Below are 7,536 nucleotides of genomic sequence, written 5' to 3' on the forward strand. Positions count from 1 at the left end.
ATTGACTTCACATGATTCAAGGTGTACATGACTCGTTTGTGCATTGTGATGTGATCGTGCGACTCGAAAATGCAAAACACAAAAATTTCAGTCATTTTTGTGGAGGGTACCGACTTTCTCCCGAAAAAGAAAGACGCGAAAAAAGAAAGAAGCGAAGTTTTAAAGGTGCATGTTAAATGAGCTTAATCAAATGTTGTTTGATACTATTTCTTAATGTGCAAGGATTAATCCATCCTATGATATCTCAATTGTTGACTCAATGATGAAAGTATTTGGGTAATTTAGGCACGGAGGCTAAGCACTTCATACTTCGTTATGCAATGATGGTTATGATCACTACTAGAAAAGAGTCAAATTACGACGGAAATTTTTCGTCGGAAACACCCCGTTTTCCGTCAGAAAACCGGTTTCCGACGGAAATTCCGTCGGAACTGGTTGTCGCGATACACTTTGTCGGAAAAACGCACTTTTCCGACGAAAATTCCGTCGGAACCACTTTTCCGACGGAATTTTCAACAGAAATCTGTCCGTCTGAAGAGGTTTTCGAGCCTGGGAAAGTCCTTCGGAAATTTCCGTCAGACTATAATCCGCCGGAAACTTCCGACGGGAAATCCGTCGGAAAATGCTAAAAAAAACAAAAAAAAAAGCCTACCCCCACCACCAGCCACTACCCCACACCACCAGCCCCACACAAGCCCACTTAACCCGTACCACCACCCACTACCCCCACCACCGCACAGCACCATTCCACCTAACCCAAGCCCACCCAAAACAAACCCAGATTTTAACCCTAACCCAAACCCAATTCGACCGAACCCCCCCAACCTAAGCAAACCACCACTATGGCCACCGAAAACCACCTAAGCAAAAAAAACTACAGAAAAAAAAATTAAAATACTTAACCATTACCCACAAAACCCGAACTCCAACAATAACCACCTTCCACCACCATAAATCGTAAAAAAAAATCCAATAAAACAACATAAAATCAAAATTGAAAAAAAAATACATACCTTAATTCAACAACATATAACCTCGAAATTGGGTTTAAGAGGCCAAATTCGACCATAAAAACTCTAGATCTAGAGTTTTCATGGTCGAATTTGACCTGAAACCCTTTGTTTTCAGCATGACAAGATAGAGAAACACTAGTAAAAAAAACTTTCATTTGCGTCGCCTCATTTGCGTCACTCGTAGAAACAAGAAAAGCAAATGATATATTTTAGCTTCATTATAAGTTATTTGCGTCGCACATTTTCTATGAAGCGACGCAAATGCCTGATATGCTTCAGCTTTATGTTATTTGCGTCGCGTTTATTTATTAGAATGACGCAAATAACGGTCTTATTTGCGTCACTCCTTTTGGAACAAGTGACGCAAATGAGTTTGAGCAGAAGTTCGGTGTATAAACCCCCAGCAAATTTGAATGTAAACCCCAGAATAATCGAAAAATTTCCTTTCAAAAAGCCCCTAAGTCGAGCAGAAATTCCAACCTAAACCCCCAACAATTTCGAACCCTAAAAACCCTGAAAAATCGAACATTTCGAGCAAAAAAAACCCCCCAATTAGATAAGAAATTCGAACCTAAAACCCCAACAAATTCGAACCCTAAAAACCCAGAAAAATCAAACATTTTTTTGCCAAAAACCGCCCAATTTGAGCAAATATTCATACCTTAACCCTAGCAAATTCGTACCCTAAAAACCCTAGAAAAATTAAACATTTTGGAGCCAAAAACCCCCCAATTATTCGAGCAGAAATTCGAACCTCAACCTCAAGCAGTAAAATGCCCCAATTCGAGCTCAAAATGCCCCAATTCGAGCTCAAAATCAGTGCTAAACACCCCAGAAAATTCAAGCAAAACCCCCTAAAAACTTATTATATTTTACCCCCATAAACCCTAGAAATTTCGACCTAATTAGAGGAAAAGTTCTGTGAAGTTCAACCCATTGTAGCAGTCAATTTGTGAAGTCAATTTCAGCTAAGTTCGACCCATTGGCTCTTGTTTTTATGTTAAATATTTTCATGGTAGATAAATTTCAGCATTTAACTTGAACAAGTACTTAGTTTAATTGCAAAAAATGGTGTTAGTTCATTAGAAAATAATTTTTAGCTTGTTTGGCTTTTGTTGGTTTAATTAATATATGTAAATTTATGTCAGATTTCTCTACTATGTGGAAGTGAATTCCTTAAGTTCCACGAGTTTGTGATTGTATACAAACAATTGAGGCGGTAGTACACATACGACATTGTCTTCGCTTGTTGTATATACTCTAACCATTCTCTGTAGTTTTAGCTTATTTTTTGTGGTTGGTATAATGATTGTGAATTTTATTGGATTTCTAATTGTGATATAATTGATTGAAATTGCAATAATATTTGCATCATAGTGCATGACCCAAGGTTTAGTGACTTGTTATTTTAGGAACCGGGCAATGGATTATGCTATAATACCATTAATTAGAATGTGTTGGGTCTATTGGATTTGCAGTACTTAATTGACTGTCTATGATTGTTAATTGTATTTAGGCCCTTGTAAGTTGCAACTATGTTTCCATTCATGAATCCTGATTGTATCCTCGGATTTGAGGTGAGTTGAATTTAGCTATTTGCTGGGCATTAGGATCCTCTTTCACCTGTTGTTTTATGTATAAATAAATATTGGATTCTTATAATTAATAACTTGTCTTTACAGGGATGATGATATGCTTAAGAAGCTTGGAGACCTTGTGAATGAGAGTCATTATAGCCGCAGTGTTCTCTATGAACGCAGGTATAAAAGCTTCAACCATTAGTATTGCTAAATTGAGTTCAATATGCTTATTTGATGCACTACTATATTTTTGATTAAATGCAACGGTAAAAAAATAGCTAATATATATGCTGTTGGCAGGGGGATAATTTAGCTAAGAACTAGTGAATTTCTTTTTTATTGCTACATTTTAATGTATGTTCTGACTTTTGGGATTAATTAAGTGGGCTGCTGGGTATTTCAACCACTTGTACGTTGGTTTCTTAAGTTCTTTGTATTTTAATAATCACCATCATAACAATAAAAATTCTTTGAAAAAGAGGAAATAACATTATAATTAACAATAAAATCTAAATCATACTTCATTATGAATTGTGCCAAGCAATTTAAATTTTAAGAAAGAAATAAAAATAGACAAAGTACGATTTAAAAAGTTTAAAATCCCAAAGAGAAAGAAAGAGATAACTCCTAACCCAAAGAGAATGAAATAAAAATAGAGAAAGTACAATTTAAGTTTTGCTTTTGCTTGTCACCTGAATTATTTCTTATTCTCACATAGTGTAATTTGAATCTTTTATCTGTTCGAAATACTTCAAAATCATCATAGCAATGAGTATTTTACTACGGTATAAGCTGTCAAATATTTCATTTTTACTTAATAAATACAATTTGAAGTACGTACATTTGAATTACACCTTTGCTCATCTATTTGTGTTGTGCTAATAGGATTTTTCAAGATCTACACCGTATAAAGAGGAGTAGATAAACGAGGTTCAAGATATTTGGGCAGACTATTTTATATGCTATGTTGAACTTTAGATCTACACTTAGCAAACTCCATTTACTTATTAGACTCTTGTTTTATTTATTAGGCTTGACATGAATGTATTTGGTTTACCAACAATTTGGGTTGGTATTGGTGATTGTATTGGATGATGACCATAATGTCAATGATATTGAGTTGTAAATTTATTGGACAGGTTTATAATATGCCGCCGTCATTCCCAATTTTATGGGTAGGCCAAAATACAAAGGAGACTCTGCCGAAATTTACATTTGCATTCAATAATATTGCATTTTAATATCAATTATTGGCGTTAGCATATTATTTTATACCACTAGCAAGGAAAACAGGTACTACAAACATACACAAGCAATTATTATAATTAAAAAAAAAAATTCACCTCATTTGCGTCACTCATTAAACAAACAAGTGACGCAAATACAGCAGTTTTGTATTGTTTACTCAGTCATTTGCGTCACTCCTATATAAACAATTGACGCAAATAACCAAAAATAAGTTTATCGGAAGAGTCATTTGCGTCGCTCTTTTATAAAGGAGTGACGCAAATAACAAAAAAGAAGTTTATCAGAAGAGTCATTTGCGTCACTCTTTTATAAAGGAGTGACGCAAATAACAAAAAATAAGTTTATCAGAAGAGTCATTTGCGTCGCTCCTTTATAAAGGAGTGACGCAAATAACAAAAAATAAGTTTATCAGAAGAGTCATTTGCGTCGCTTGTTTATAAAGGAGCGACACAAATGACTCTTATTTGCGTCGCGCCTAGGAGCGACGCAAATGACTTAAAAGTCATTTGCGTTGCGAGCAGTTGCGTCGCTCATAGAAGCGACGCAAATACACTATAAATGAGCGACACAAATAAGCCTTTTTCTACTAGTGAAAGGGCCAAAAAGATGAAAATTGTTGTTGATGTTGATGCCGGTGCTATTGATTTCGGTGTTGCTGGTGTTTTTTTTATGTCAGTGGTTGGAGAGAAGGCGCAGGTTAACGAGAGAGAAAGAAGAAGAAAACGAGGGAGAGGAGGAGCATGGAACGAGCGAGAAAGAAGAAGGAGAACGAGAGAGATGGAGAATGAGAAGGAGTGAGAACGAAGAAGAGGAGAGGAGAGAGAAGAGAGGAGAGGCGGCTGATAGAGAAGAGGGGAAATAGAACATGGGTGTTAGGGTTTTGTTGGAACCCAGTTTTAGTTTTTTTTTTTTTTTTTAAATAAATTTCGACGGAATATTCCTACGAAAATATCCGTCGAAAAGCACATATATTCCGACGGATTATTATTCCGTCAGAAATTTTCGACGGATTTGTAAAATTCGTCTGAAATATCCGACGGAATTATAATCCGTCGGAAATTTCAATTTTTCCGACGGAATAATGGGTCCGTCGGAACCAGTCCGTCGCTATTGGCCTGTTTTCTAGTGGTGGATTGATGAGACAAGGAATGCTTCAACGTTGTGTTAAGATTTCATGACAAAGGGTTCCTAAGGGGAAGTATATTTGGTCATGTATCGGTGTAGTGTGTGATAGTGACACTAAAGTTAGGCCGCCAAGGCTTAGTGTATGGAAAAATATATTGAAAAGAGTTAAATGGTGGTGACTTTTAGGCTGGGTAGGCTAATGATGTAAGGATCGAGCCCCTAAGTCTAGCTCTAAATTAAAAGGGATGAGCACAGGGGATCCCTTGATACGATCATGGTGTGTGAATGTGAATGTGAATGCATTTTTATTACGACCGTACCTCGATGTGAGGTTGTCTACGTATCCGTTAGGAATCAGGCCGAACGTAGCTCTAGCTGAATCTCGCACAAGTGTGTGTATACCTCAAAAAGGTCTTTTTAAGGGTTGTAACGTGGTTAGGCTAAAGGTTGAAGAAGAAGGGAAAAAAAGGCTCGAGACCCTAGATAAGCCCCCAAGGTGTAATACCCGGATATTTTACGATTTTATATAATATATTTTATAGAAAAAAAAATAATAAATAAAGTAATTTTCAAAACCTATTTTAAGTCTAGTAGGATTCTTTTATAAGATATTATTTAAAAACCTCATAACTCTAATTATATTAGGTATTATGTGCAACTTTTATTAAATCCTTGGAATTTCACTTTTTTTATTTCTTTAACTCGTTGCTTTTCCTTCCTATGTGTTTTCTTCATCAAAACCAAATCACTTTGCTAGTCATGATAGCCCATTATGCGTATAATCCCTCATCATCATCTTGATCTTGATTTGTATTCTTTTGATAATCATATGTTAATCATCATATATACTCCTGTAACTCGCCTAAGACGCCAACCAACCATATTTTGTGGTAGCTTTATGGCGTGAGCTCTGACTTATCTCTTGCTTGTTTCACGCATTATCAATATATAGTATCATTATTGGTAATAAGGTAATCACACTTTATCAATTTGGAGATGTTTGATTGTATTATTTATTATGTGTAATCACACTATATTTTTGAGATGTTTGTATTTTCGTAATGTTATGTGTGATATGATTTATTATTTGTACTCTTTGTATATATGATTAATTATTATGGTATTATATGATTTGATTAGATTTGAGTATCGTATTATTTATTTTTGTTGTATATATTGATTGTACAATTATTGCTAGGGTTTTAATGTTGTTGTTATAGGGAGTATTGTTTTATCAAGGTTTTAGGGTTGTTAACGCAGAGTATTATTTTTGGGGTTGAGATTTGATTATATTTGGGTTATTAGTATTTTTTTTAAGAGTTGAGATATTGTGATCGAATTGTTATATTATTTGGGAACTTGTGCCATTGTGGAGTTATTATTATTAAATTGTGAATTATTATTTGATCGATGTATGAGATCAAAAGGTTGAGAATTATTATTTTTTTCTTGGTTTGAGGCTCGACGTTATAGACTTAGTCCTTGGCTTGTTGGTAAGAGGGTAATAATCATGAGTTATAAATGAGGTACAATCTTTATTTATATTTATTTTTCTATGGTCCCCTACAGTGGGAATTGACCCATATGTGGTCTGGTTTAAGGTGTTTTCTAGTTATTGGGAGTATTCAAGTTTTTATACTTGTTGGTTTTTTATTTGAATTACCCATGTCCAAGGCTAGGTATAGAACAATGAGCATGGCATACTTATGGGATATAGAGTTGAGTAGAGAATTGTATTATTATTTGAGGTTGGGTTTGACAATAGTTACTTTTCAGAGTGCAATATGTTATGTAGTCTTGAACTACATTATTTAATTGAGCTAGTAATGTTGATTATCCTATTATACCCTGTATTCTGATATGTGGTGATTACTCAGCTTTTTACTGACGTGTGTATTTGTTTTTGTTCTGTTACTTGTGTTTGCGGCTATGTCTTTTTCTTATGTTGGCCCTATAACGATCTATTTTGGAATTTGTCCTTAATGGTGAGCAGTCAAGATTGTTTAATCAGGTTGATCAAGTGATCGTACTAAAGGAGCTCAAGTGATCGATTAGTTTGTTATAACAAGTTTGTAAAGTTGTATAAATAGCTCACCTAATTTATTGGGTTGTAATTATTGGGATTTTGTAAGCCTTAACACCCGACAGGTTGTTGAGTGTGGCAGTAATACCTCCGATTTAAGTGTATGCTTCCGCAATTTTATTTAAAGGTTGTCTATTTTCCCTCTATTTCTTATTTATTATTAATTAGTAAATCGGGGGTGTTACACAAGGTGTGCAACTTTGTTTTTGAATATTTATATTTTCATGCTTGAGGTTTCTCACTCTTTTTTAGCTCTTTTTTTTTTGCTTTTTTTATTTTATTTTTATAAGTGTCGGCAATCCCGATCATGCGGTCTATCACTCACTTGGCATTCATGTTTCTCCGGCACGGTACCGAATACTCGATAAGAGACGCAATATGAGACGTGTTCATATCAAAGACATTTTCATATCAAAGACATTGGAACACTTGCCCTTTTGCACAATTTTATTGTTTTTGCTATTTTTTGCTATTTTAATATTTTGAA

General features: G+C 34.8%; 1 long non-coding RNA gene across 1 annotated transcript; it reads left to right on the forward strand.

Annotated features, from left to right (window-relative positions):
- The first annotated feature begins 2,083 nt into the window (after window positions 1-2,083).
- LOC110685484 lies at window positions 2,084-3,801 on the forward strand. Its single transcript, XR_002504078.1, has 2 exons — window positions 2,084-2,773; window positions 3,479-3,801. It is a non-coding gene; the product is annotated as an uncharacterized LOC110685484 (long non-coding RNA).
- Window positions 3,802-7,536: the final 3,735 nt, after the last annotated feature.

This window comes from Chenopodium quinoa, unplaced genomic scaffold, assembly GCF_001683475.1.
Source record: "Chenopodium quinoa cultivar QQ74 unplaced genomic scaffold, ASM168347v1, whole genome shotgun sequence".
In the NCBI taxonomy this organism is placed as follows: Eukaryota; Viridiplantae; Streptophyta; class Magnoliopsida; order Caryophyllales; family Amaranthaceae; genus Chenopodium; species Chenopodium quinoa.